General features: G+C 42.5%; 1 long non-coding RNA gene across 1 annotated transcript; it reads left to right on the forward strand.

The window, feature by feature from the left end:
• The first annotated feature begins 302 nt into the window (after positions 1-302).
• Positions 303-13,678, forward strand: LOC135330120 (uncharacterized). The gene is made up of 4 exons (XR_010391909.1): positions 303-387; positions 5,631-5,747; positions 7,482-7,577; positions 8,952-13,678. It is a non-coding gene; the product is annotated as an uncharacterized LOC135330120 (long non-coding RNA).
• Positions 13,679-13,683: the final 5 nt, after the last annotated feature.

Raw genomic sequence — 13,683 nt, forward strand, 5'->3', positions numbered from 1 at the left:
GAGCTGTGCTGCAGGATGAGTCTGAAGACCTTTCAAAACTTTGCTAGAGACCTACCTGCTTGGCAAAAGGCAGATTCCCAAAGTTTACGGCACTCATTTAGGCTGATTTGGAAAGAAAGGGAACCTGAATCTGGGTTCAGAGTTCCCTGGCCAGCAGAGCAAGCATTTCCTGCTCCTTAGTTTCTCTGCAATGTTCTCCCAGGTTCCAAAATGTTTCCAGATGAAACATTTTAAAAATTTGATACAAGGCTTTTTTTTCTTTTTTTTAATAAGTTAGTATTTTCTGATTTTTTTCTCCCAAACAGACTGAAGACAATCAAGTTCTGTTGTCAAGCCACAGAGGAGAGACTCATCTTGGGGAAGAATGTATTACTTCTGCGCTGAAAGGTATTCCCATTTATTCTACAGTATTTATTGTACTCTCATATCCAAGTGCTTGTTAGTGTGCATTCAGTGCGAGCCGTGAGCCAGGTTCAGTGATAAACTACCAGTCTCAAAACATATGCAGTGCACAGCATACGCAGCATAAACCAGAAATAGTTTGTAGTACCAATTAAAAATATTTACAGTACTGTATTGCCTATATAAGTTTAAACATATCTTTTTAGAATTCTGTTTTGCATACATTCGATTGTGATGTGCACTTCAAAACCGCAAGGCACAGAAACGTTGTCTAGGATGTGATGCAATGGATTTGGAGGCACGGCAGGGCACTACGCACTCACCCAGAGCTATTCTTACCCCAGCTCTTACATTTCTAGCGTCTTGGCTCTCTTTGTAAGTGAGCGCTGTCGGACGCAGTGGGAAGGACCTGTGACACGAAGCAACGCACTTGCTGATTGCGAGGGTCCCACTTGCTCTCTTCATGCATGAGCAAGAACGTTATCTAGAGTTCAGGAGAGGCAAACAAGGAAGAGCGAGAGCGAGCAGTGTGCGCTCGCCTCTGCTTTTTGTAGGAAGCGCTACTGGGCCTTTTGGCAAAATAGCTCTTAAAGAGAATTGTCTCCGAAGGGCAAGAATTTAGTGTGCTACAGACAAAGGTGATGACCACCACATTAATGCTATTTGCAGCTCATGTTTTAAACCAAGGGTATTTTCTCAAGGAAGAACAGAGGATGGTCTTCTCTGTCTGTAGTCCCCCACCCTGACAGCTAACGAGAAGGTATTCTCAGCCAGTTTGGAGTCTTGATGTGGGCAGAAAGGTTTAGGACAAAGCTAGTCTGTGAGATTTCAGATTCACTCGCGTTTTACGCATTCTTCTGGTAAGACTTCAGTCCAAAGTGGCAGAAATGTTTCAAAGATCAGCTAACCTTAAGAGGTATTTGTAACATCGAATGATACAATTCTAACAGAAATTTCCTAGGATTTTTAGCAACAACTAGATTAACCATAATGCTTCTTATAGTATTTTGGCTATATCTAGATCAGACTTTGAAAATAAACTTCCTTTCATTTTAATCCCCTTGGGTTTTATGGTTGCAAATCCTTTTTCAAGGGTAAGTGATCTTCCTCTCCCCAAAGTAATTGCACTTTAATGCTGCATAAAACACAGGTCTACATTTATCTCTTCATAAGCCAGCTTATGTGAGTCACATACACTTTGGCACTTCATTCATAGCTGTGCAGTACCTCTCTGGACACCTGCCCCTCTTGGACCTGTAGGATTAAGGAGCGTCTAGAAAGACAGGCAGCGGTACCAGCTGTGCGATAATCTTGCTGCCTCTTTGACTTCTTTGCTATCGTTGCCCACTAGGTGTAATGAGGGATCCAGAAATGTTACGCATAGAGAAAATTTCAAAAGCTGATTTTGCTTGATTTCTTTTCAGTGAGTATTTTTGTGCACCTCCCATTGAAGTCATTAGACTTGTGTGGCTGTTCAACCCCTACATGCTCCACATTTGTGTTTTCCTCCTACTTTTTTAAAAATAGACATCTTCATGTTCTGCAGCATCACTTTGTTGCTGTGGAGACGATTGTGATGTTGCCAATGGAGATATGACTTCACCGATGACCTCTGAAGGACAGAAACAGAAAGACACAGTGGCTTCTATTTTTCTTTTGCTGTCCTTTTCCTGATCGTCCTATTCCGCCATTCTTCCCACTTTCCTGTGCTTTTATATGCTGCATGTTCAACTTGAATAGATGCACAAATCTCTTTTCTTTCCCAGCCTGGAGTATTTTGGCATCTACATACACAAGTAGCAGATGTAAAGTGCCTAGAATAAGAGGTAGGAACAACACCTACCTACCACATTTATCTGGCACTGCTGTTGCTCAGTGCGTTCATACAGTACGAGAGCTCTGGAGGCTCCTCATCTCGGTCGTGCTGCCTTCTCTACTCCCAAACACCTTTGTGATATAATTCTGAAGGAAAGAACCACCAAAAGTTACATGCACAGAGAAGTTTATCTAATTTTCAGGGAAAAAAGAAAGTCATTTCCTAGTTCTTCACATGGACAATCCCAAAGAAAAGTGACAGGTTGGAGGGAGGGGAATAAAAGAGAGGGGCAGAATGACACTTGCATGGCTCACATAACTTTGAGTGCCTGGCAAAAATAGAAACTTTGTTCCCCACTATGCTGCTACCTCATGGTGTTTCGGAAGAAAACTAAAGGGTCTGTCAGCACAGGTTTGACCTGAAAGATGAGAGAAGGCCAGGAGACAACAGAGTTTGTCTCCTGGGTAGACTTGTGTGGTTTTTTCTACTGCAGGATGCTGGCGGCAAACTCCCTCCCATGGTGGAAAGGTCGGGGGGAGATTTCAGTGAGGAAAGTCTCATGGTGATTTCTTCCCTCCCAGTCTTTGCTTTGGGGTTTGTCCAGGCTTTGGGAGGCAGTGGTTGAGCTCAGATTTCCCTCTTGGTGAGCAAGGATGTAGTTACAACATAGCTGCCCTGGTCAACATCAAACTAAAGTTCTCTCAAGACCCATCGAATAGTCTGGACTCTGTATTATCTGTGCAGTTTTTAAGCTGTACAAAGTTTTGTAGAAAATTCCCAAACTTTGTAAACAAATGAGCTGTGTTTGCCATTGGGGAGAATTAGCACTCTAGAAATATGGCAGTATTTCTTCCTGACAGTCTGAAAGTCCACATCAGAAGTGCCTTGTGCTGTGACGGTAATTGGGTTTCAGCTGATTGCAGCAAAACTATGAATCAACTGCAGCCCATCTTTAATAATGAAGAACTGAAACATAATCAAAAATACATTCACAGTGCTACAGCTCTGAGTGATTACATGCAGTAGCTGGTGCTTACAGCCTCTCTTTGGACTTAGAGTTTCTCTCTCTCTCTCTTTTTTATTTTAAGCATTAGAAAAAAAATCAATATTTAGAGCAGTTGATTTGGCATGAGATGGAGCAGAATGCAAGAACTAATATTGCTCTTTTCTGTGCTTCCATGCCATCCTATTTCTGACACCCTGTTGGAGGGGAGCTTCTTTTCTTAGCCCCTACCCCAGGCTGAAGCAATCAGCAGGCATCACCGATAGCACAGGATTTGGCAAGCTATGATGTGCTCATGAAATCACTTTTGAAAATGGTGCAGTAACCTTGAGTATTGATAGCAGAAAACTGTATGTTACCTCTCTTGAATAAAAGAAGATGTCTTGTAGTATTAACAGATGGGTAAGTTACTATGGTGATAGAGGCTACATAAGTAGATAGAAATAAATATATGTGTAGTACCTTTTAGGTAAGATTTGACAAGAAGATTGTGACCTGCTTCCATGGGACTTTACGGAGGAATGGAGTGTGTTCATATTAGTACTTTATGGAAGTTAAAAGTGGTACATGAGAAATCTTATTTCTATCAGACAACCACCTTAAGAACTTTCTGTGGTAGAGCAGCGCCTCCTGAATTCCCCATTCCCCCAGCATTTGCAGCAGACTTGGCACCCCTTCACCTCCAATTCCACGGGCTGTCGTTGTAGTATGGAACAATTCCCTTATTCCTGTTTCATTTTCTGCCTCAAGATACTGGGCTTTGCTCAGGTCAGCTCACCTTAATAGGTTTCTTCCCTCTCTGACATTCTTCCTGAGTTATTGAGACAAAGCTCCAAAACTGATAAATTTCTGGCCTTTGCCCTTCTCTGTTCCTATTATTTCTTTTGTTTTGACTCTGAGGTACGACGTTCCTCTACTTGGGATGCAAAGTTGTTTAGACTGAGCAGGAAGTTATGATATGCCATTGCCAAGAGATGGAAAGGCAGTCGGTATTTCTGATACTGAGGGTCCTGCAGAGGCTGTACCTAAAACCATGCACAAAGTGTGTCCCAGGCTACAGCAGGATTTGTAACTCTAGTTTTGCAGACTCTCAGGGACTCTGGGTCCTATGGGCATAGTTTACTTGAACAGGCCAGATAAAAGTGATGAAAATAGAAGGGAAGGGGGAAGGACATTTTTAATCCAAGAAGACAGAACCTTGGATTTTTCTATTTTGGATTTTTCTTTTTTGGTCTGGGTGTTTAGTTTTCAAGGTAGACAAACATTTTCTGGGGAAAAAAAGGTATTTAGTCATTTTGCCTACTTCTTCCTCTATTCCCTTTCCCCAGACTGCTGGATCGTTTTCAGCTGACCCTAAGTATTTCATTTTTCTCCTCCCGTGTCTCTAGCTATAAGGTAAGGTAGCTTGGCCAGAGGTGGGCTCTTTAATGTCCCTTATCATTATCTGTAAAATGCCAAAGTGAGTTGTAGGAATGGTTTAGGCAGCATTCATGGAAACGTGATGATTACTTAGATGATTTAAAAGCTTCTTTGGCTTTTGCTCATGTCTTATGTCTGTCCACAAGATGTGATGTGATTACAGAAAGCTTTCAGAGTGGTGGCATGTGTGTAGCTTTGGAAGGCCTCCCATGTTGATTTCAAGGAGACCTCACAAATGGGGAGGTAAAAATCAAGCCCCAGATGAGACATCAGGACTTCATCTTCCTACCAGCCGGTGTTTGTTTGTCTGCATCTGCCATTCCTCTGAAAGAGCTGCCGGCAACAGGAGCTGCGCTGAGCCTTCTGCTGATGCATGCAGAGTGAGCAGCACCAGCGATCAGTCCTCCGTGTTGGTTTTGCAGTGCTGGGAAGGCTGAAAACTTGCTTTTGTCAATAAAATAAAAATTCTGACTCAGAGAGCAAAGCAGGAACTGAGTAAGATTGTTGTGCTCTACCAGTGTCAGAGCAAGATTTAAACTGGTCTGAGAAATAGCAGTGGGTGACTGCTGTGTGTTCACAGCACCCCTCCGTGCCGGTCCTCTGTGACACGTAGCTCTTGCTCTCTTGGTTTTCCACTGCTCCCCTGTGGAAAAAACAACCAAAGAGTAAATGGTTAAAAGGAGAGGCATCAACTTCCAAACTGGCTGATCTCCAACCTCGTTGATCCAAGTCCAGCACACCATCTAAGGGCACGTATTTATCTTTGTGCATAATCCATGTTTTTCCCCCCATTCAGATTTTTTGGTCTCCCAGAAATGTTTCCACTTTGCTATGCAACCTACTTTTTAATTGTTTGCTTCAGCATCAGCATCACTGAAAAGACCTTCTGCTTTAGCTAGGTAACTGGTGACATCAGCTATCTTTCTACTCACATCCAGCTATTCTGGGAGTGTGAGCAGAGCTTGATTTTCGCATCTTGCTTCCTGCCAGTGTCTGACTCCTGATAGACGCACTATTTGCACCCGGTTTCACACCCGAATCCAGAATGCCATATGGGTTCCTATCAGCCCCACGCTGAACCTTGGCAAACTGCTCAATGAGCCCAAGGTAAGATTTTAATTTGAAGCAGAAGATGACACCAGGCGTTTGGCTTTCTTTTTCAGTGATTCAGAGCCTGATTTGCTAAAAGGTGTTTACTGAACTGTGCATACAGCTATTGCAATTAGGCACAGGGACTGGTCAACAGTGGGTGATTTGGCTACTTTGTAGCTGCTTTGGCCTTAGCCAATTAACTGATTTATTCCTGCCCCTGCAGTCATTAGGCACACAGTTCAGATACATATTTGCATATGCTAAATTTAGCATATGCATCTATGTATCCAATCTGTGTGCACAATTTGGGCATGTTTTCATTTGCATTTTAGAATACTTACTGAGTGCAGGTTTAGAAAAATCAGGTTCAGGTCATTTTGAGTTGAGAGGGACCTCTAGTGGACCACTTTGTCAGAACATCAGTATTTTAATATTCTGCAGCCATCCTTGGAGGGCCTGTCTGAAAAGGAAAGCTTTTTAAGTTATGCTAATAAAGTTAAAAAAGTCTACAGAAATATCTCCACATTTGCTACCACAGTTCACATTCAATGCTTCTTGCATCCTCAGTGGTCCTCACTGAGCTAGCAAGCAACTAGCAAGTGTGCTGGGTATTCACCAAACCGTCTACGAGGTTGGGAAGCATTGCTCGATCCTACAACTGAGGCACTAGACCTTAAAGAAAATGCTAATGAAGTTTGAAATCACATTTGCATTGCAAACAACACAATTTGTTCTGCCTTTATACAGAATTAATTTGAACTGTCTGTTGTTTTGTTCCAGCTGTGCGGTTGAATAATGCTTCTCCTTTAGGCAGCTCAGCACTGTAAAGATTTATTCACAAATAAGGCAGGGTAAGTAAAGTTCTTATTCATAAACAAGGCAGGGTAAATTAAAAATTTTCTGTGTTGGACAGATAATCTATTCAACTTTCTGACATTCATTTGACAGCGTCTTCAAATTACAATGCGACAGGGGGAGTCCTGTTCTCCCAAGAAGTCTGAAGTATAGTTGCTTATTTGTTTGGTTAAAGAAAGATTTTCCTTACGTTTATACTAGGTGATTGGCTATAGGGTTAAGCTGAAGTGGTTTCATAAGCTCTTTAGAGTAAACAGAACATAGGAAAACCTGAGGATTATTTAGTAACTGATTAAACAACAAGGAAAGTGGCAGGCCTTAGAGGAAATGAGTATAGCGTTCATAGTTTCATGATTGCCTGTTTAGTCCATCTCAGGAAGTGTTTATGAAGACCTTGGTGTAGTGGCAGGAGACAACTGAGACTGTATTTAGTGAGGGAGTCCAGGGGAACAGCAGAATTCATCTACATCTCATTACAAGAGAGTCAGTCTGCGTAAGGATTGTGTAACCTCCCCATCACCGTGCTGAACCTATGAAACTCAGAGCAAAGCTTCTGTATGTTGGAGAGCTGCAAGATACGGGCCAGGTGTGCCCAAGAGCTGGGAGGTCACAGCATCTCTCCCAGGGTCCTGCTGTGGGGTGGACCTGGGCTATCGAGGTTGGAAGAAGCAGGTAGGGCTGCTGCACCTAGAAGGCGATTTCTGCAAACATGAGCCCACACGAAGGAGAAGCCCTGCCGTTGTCCACTCTGTCACTGAACGCTGTTCGCCCTGTGTGATGTGCATGCTGCCAGGCAGAGGTGTTTGAGTGGCATTTCGCTTGCACAGCACGCAAACAACGCAGCTCCTAGCTGGTTCTTCCAAAAGACTAACTTCTTGACCAATGTCTTTCTAGGCATGCAGAAAAACCAAGGGTGACTCTTGTGTCATTTCACCACACGTTGCTGCATGAGTTGGGCAAAACAAGAATGTTCAGCACTGCGAAATCTTGGTGAGTGAGGGTGAACAGGGCAGGCTGGGATCTCAGGATCAAATCCAGATTCTGTTGCTTATCTTTCAGGACATCTCTGAACTATAAAGGTCCTATTTTCTAGGCCTGCGATGTGTGTACATCTGCTTGGATGCAGTATTTGTGTGGCAGTGATGAAATCGGTAGCTGAAGTCCCTTCGGGTGCTGCAGCAGCAATCTTGGCTGTTTTCGGCTCCTGCAGCAGCAAGGCTAGCAGCCCTGTGAGGAGAAGAGAACAAAACTGAGGACTGATGCATTATTGGTGCTTGAGTGTTTTTTTCTTTTCTTTTTTTCTTTTTTTTTGAGCTAGAATCAAGAAGAGCTAATTCTCAGCAGTTATAGATTTAGGAGTCACATTTTAATCGGCATTAGCTGTCTCTGACTTTATGTATTACGCAGACTAGACATCTCTTAAACAGTAGTCTTATATTCTTTGATGAAAGCCAGGTGAGTTCCAGAAGGACAAGGCAGGAACAGCTTATTACCAGATTGGGTCTAGTCCTGACAGATGTTAAACATTCACAAATTCAGGTTTAGGCTGAGTGCATGTTCCTTGGCCAAAGGAGTCTTGCCCTGGAACAGCCAGAAAACTGGAGCCGATTTTTATCAGCTAAGGAAATACTTAAGGCCCAGATACTTACGGGTCTCTTGCTTTGATTCAGCAAAACAGTCTTGGCCTCTGTCATGTTTTAAGAGGTTACTCGTGGTGACTTGGGAGCCAGTTCCCAGTTTTACTGATAATGAATGTAACTACCTGAGGCATATTCCATGAACTTTCAAGTAAGTTCAGATCCTGAAATCCTGACAGCTCTAATTACCATCTGCATCTCACCTCTTAAGACGAGCAGGAGAGGCCTTCTCACATGAAGACGATGCTCACTTCACACTCCCTCGCCACGGGCATCCATCCCCGGGCAACTGTGCTCAAATCCAAGGAAAGAGTGAATCCTCCGTCTGTCCAGGAGAAAAGCATCACAGATGATGCTCGCAAAAGAGTGTCTGGCCTATTGAGTAGGTTACTTTGTGTTTTGCTGTGATCGGCGCTAAGCTGACAATACCAGGCTTTACAGGGTTTTTCTGTTTGCTTTCAACTGAAGTACTTATATGCTCCCTTTAAAAATGGAGTCCTGTGCTCCACATGAGAGGTACCGTAAGGCTTTGCTATGGTACAGTTGAATGACAGTGTAATACAATACTCTAAAATGCAGTTACTTTGATTTATTTTCATAGGAAGATCATTAGCTAACCATCTTACATATCATACTGGACAAGGAATTGCCTGTTTGATTTATTTTTGTTGTATATTTTATATCAGTTTTAGTCCACCTTTTAAATGCTGTTTTATACTCTCTACAGACTTGCGGACATCTTCATCCATTTGTACATGCAACAACATATCCTTAGACAGAAGATCTGACCTTCCTAAATGCGGTGCATATCAGGATCAACTGGCATTTCCCATACTTCTCTGGAGACATTTTTGGATAAGTGTTTCAGCTTCATCTGCGTACAGAGACATATCTTTTTTTGGCTTACTGCAAACAGAGGATTCAGAACAGTCACGTCTACAAATTATTTAACTTTCAAATGCTCATTAAATCTTCAGCTCCTTCTGCAGGCTGTGCAAGTGCTATGTAACAAATTATGGAAGTTAGGTAGGAGGCAGAATAGGATAAAAATCGCTTATCCTTCACGCCATTATCCCGGATGATGTATCGCTGTCTGGCGTGTACTGTCCCTTGTATGAAGTAGTCTGTGCAACGCACCCAGACTGCTCTAGCATGTAATGGCAGCACATGATTAAGTGCTCAAGAAAGCTCGACCAGCAGAAAGGGTAGGCAAAGCTAGCAAGGAGCCGTCATCCAGCTTCAGAAGTTTTGTTTGCACCAGAGGAGTCTGAAAGGAGGTTGATATCTTAATATGTTTATGTGGCTCACCTGCTAAAGGCAACGTGAATTAGTGCAATGTCTGATTTAAGCCACAATTTTTCACTGTCTAAATCTTTTTTTTATTCCTGCTGCATAGTTTGAGCAAGAAAAGTGAGTGAAAAATTACTGTCATAAAAGACTCATCTGCTTTCCATTATACTGACATTTAAGAATTGCGCACATTAAAATGCTCCTATGTGCCACAGAGAGTGACAGAAAAAAACAGAAGGTTAAAATTTACAACAAATGGGAGATTTTGTAATTCAGCCTCCTTGGGAGGTGGGAGTGGAAATGGCGACTGCGCAACTAAAATGATCTCACTTCACCTAATCCTTTTCATCCCTGCTTACATCTGCATGTCAAGGAGTTAAATTGCCAGTGCATAGAAAAATGTTTTCTTAAAACATCCTTTACCCTCTGCCTCTTTCAGATAAAAAAGTAATATTGATATTTTTCAGCCAAAGGTCAATGTGTTGTGCTCCCTATGGGCAGAACTCTGTAAAGTCAGTGATTTAATATGATTTGTTTTATCAGGAGTTTTGGTCTGTACTGGAAGGCAACTGTTCAGAAACTTTTTCTCTGAATTAGGAAAACCAATTCCTCTTCCGCTGCGGGGCAGCTTCCAGCTGCTGGTACCTTTTGGTGTCTCACAAAATGAGGAGAAGTGTTTTTTGTGGCTGAGAAACAGTTCTGTCTCCCTCTACATGGGAGAGCTATGAGGTTGTGTCTTCTGATATAGGAGCATCAGCGACAGCGTGAAATGCTGCCGTCCAAACCTGCCGACGTGATCTGCCGAATCGCGGCGAGCGCGAGGGGCGCTGGGCAGTGCGTAGTCCCAAACAGGGCATCGCGCTGCATTGTCACCGAGAGCACCATATTTGTTGCTTGTACAGAAAAGCTGGCTTTTGGGGAGTGTCAAGCACCGTCTCTATAATTAGGTCCCTTCCCAGATATCTTCAGGTCAGCCCACAAAACCGCAAGGGAAGTTTGAAAATCTTGTTTTTAAAATAAGGTTTCATACCTGTCTTGGTGTTTGAACCACAGAGCACAAGCCCAGACCTGAGAGTTTTGATTGCAAATCTGAACGATTTTCCTTCAGATCTGTCTCTCAAAGTTCCAAATCTTCAGAAAAAAACAAAACATGTTCTTAAAAAAAAAGATAATTGTGGTCATAACGCTGCGTGTAAAAGCAGAAACACCAGGCTCTCACTGTTATTCTGCAGTTGCCACTTCTATGTCAAATTTATTCAGATTACAAGTCAAAACCAGTTTTTTTCCATCTCTATGACTCGCTGCTCAGTCTGGTACTTGCAAATCCAGCTGCATTAGCTCTGTTTCGCGTAACACCCCTGCCGACCGTGCGCCACGACGGAGCGGGGGCCTGGCTTTGGCGCTGTGGCTGTGTGACAGCGAAGAGCAATGCTCCCTCCCCTACTATCATATCACTCTTCTTTCTGAACAGAGTAAAATCTTAGTTTTGGTAGCAAACTATATGTTTTGTCTTAAGAGGCAAATTCTGAAGAGAGAAGCAAACAGGCTTTATAGGACTCAGCTTGCACTGTTTCTTCTGATCCTTAGATAGCTTCAGTATCATTCGAACTTTGTATCAAAACCTGAAATTCCGTGTTTGGCAGTTTTCTATCCTCAGGTTGCAAACAGAATGTATTTATTGCTTTAGAGCAAAGAACAGAATAGCGAAATATCCACATTTGAATGAAAACATTCATTTTCTCTTAGTAATGGAGCTGTGTGCCTCCAATTTCCAGCTCCCTCTACTTCTCAGAGCCGAGAAGCCCTACCCGTGCAAGGCACTTTGCAGTGAAGAGACAGGAACCGGCTCTTGGAATTCAGTCGTTCACCGACCCATAAAACTCTCAGCGCTGAAGGCTGAGGGGAGCCTAAGTGACTTTGAGTGATGTACGATATAAAACAGGAATTAGACACAGCTCAGCACAGCAGGATCAAATACCACACCCCAGCCTACATTCCTGTGGGTGAACTTTTTGAGTCTGCAAATGATGATGCCTGAATTTGTCAGCCCATGTAAATGATGGGTTCAGACACATACCCCTGAATTTATTGCTTCAAAAGCATTAACTGTGGGTAGGGAGAGGAAGTGGAGGAAGGAAAAGAAGTTGCTCTTGGGGAATAAAAGTGAAAGGGAATGAATGTCTTTGCTGAACCACAAAGCGTCAGGCCTGGTGTCTTGCTGATGTATTAACAATCAATAGCTGCTTCCTGCCCATAGCACATATTGCTATATACTGTTGCCTGTGGCTTTGCCTGTCCTGTTTTCCAAGACTGCACCAGGACACAGGGAGCTGGAGCTGAAATGAAGCCACAGAATGAGTTTTGGCAATCTAGAAGAGGGCAGATGGCAAACTATAACTTTCTTTTTCATAGTTAGAAAAACCCACTGTTGCTTTAAAGAGGCAATTGCTGCAGCCATATGGATTTCATGGAATCATTTAATGTCCCCCTCCATCACGTAGTCCCTAGCTGTACAGTGGAGAGAGGAACCAAAACTCTTCGCAGAAGCAGAATGCTCCTCTTCAAAATCCGCAAATATCTCACCATCTATCCCACCAGGTGCTGCGCGAATAAACACTTTGAGAACTTTGGCAGGAGAAATCCTACCAAAAAGGTAGCAGAAATCAAGACGAAGTTAAAATACTGGTCTGGGATGGTGCAGAAAGCTAGGTTCACATCCCAGTTTTACCACAGACTGCCTGTTCCACTAAGCATTTACCATATGCCCCTGTTTACACCTGCAGGTAGGTTTGCTGGCTTCAGTGGATCGCTCTGTTTAATATTTTAAGCATATGCCTAACTTTGATGTATCTGGGATTAAAGAGACTAGAGGTGAAAATGCCATTGAAGCATCTTTCATTAATCATTATTAACTACCTAATAAGGCCTCATATATACATAGATAAATTGAGAAAAATCAGACAGAAAAACACATTGTGAACTGTGCTACCAAAAAATCTCCATTATTTTTCTAGTTTGGGGAAAGGACAGATAAAACTTAGTATGTAGGTTAGTGTTTAAAGAAATCAAGGGTCCTAATTCTGAGTTTGGGAGTAACATCAATGAATTAATGCAGTGATGCTAGTGTAAACCTGGCGTGGGGTGAGAGGTACAGATTTAAGGTATTTCATGCTTGAAGAAGTATTCAGTGGAGGAATTGCTACTTTAACTATTTGAGAGAGACTGTGCTAATGGGTTTTGCAGGTTTAATGAGTTTCTCCAATGCAAATGTTCTCAAAAACATTGTGAATGCCAATTTTGCCCATCTAGAGTACTTCATCTGCGAGGACTGCAAAAGAAGGTGTCCTGGCTTGGAATAAATAACACTGGTTTCCTCCACAGAAAGGCATTTTTAGTATTTTATTTAAGTTTTTATTCAGTCCTTCAAAGTGAAAAAATATTTTTTTCATAGGAAAACTGTCTTGTGTTAAAAGTTTGCAAATGCCTGAATGTTTCACAGTAAGTAATAGAGGGGGCATATTGCTACTGCTATTTAAGTACTAATTGCTAAGAGTTATTGTAGAAAAGTAAATGATAAAGGCCAAATTCTATTCCATCTCATACCAAGCAAGTTTCATTAAACCTATAATCAGATTTTGACCCAATAAAAAGAGAGCTCTGCCCAGTGATTCTAGCCATAGCTTTTAAGACAGTTGAATTGGCTCAATATTCTGATTTGACCTGAAACAGGAACCATGTTCTTTTGAAATGGATTTATTGCATCCATTTGAATCAATAGTGCTGTTTGAAGAAAAGTGGGAAAGAAAACTGAAAATACAATATGAGGTAAATCAATGAAAAAGGGCAGAAAATTTTATAGAAAAAAAACTAGGAGGCAAAATTGACAGTCGGCTTTAAAATATTAATCAGGGACCCAGGTCTGCTGCAGAGATGCATATGTATTTAATCAAGGCAGCTGAAAACTTCCTGCAAGAGGCTGATCACGGTCAAGTCGAGAGGAGACGGCGAGGGGAAGGACATCTCCTGACAGCTTCTGAAAGCCTTCAAGTGCATGGGATGGGAACGGCCTCGCTGCTTAACATCCCCATGGAGCACCACGCTGGCGGTCCAGGACCAGCAGCTCACGCTGCAGGGAGCCACGTCCTTTTGGGAGCCCGCGGCAGCGGCGA

Source organism: Dromaius novaehollandiae, chromosome 16, assembly GCF_036370855.1.
Source record: "Dromaius novaehollandiae isolate bDroNov1 chromosome 16, bDroNov1.hap1, whole genome shotgun sequence".
Taxonomy (NCBI): domain Eukaryota; kingdom Metazoa; phylum Chordata; class Aves; order Casuariiformes; family Dromaiidae; genus Dromaius; species Dromaius novaehollandiae.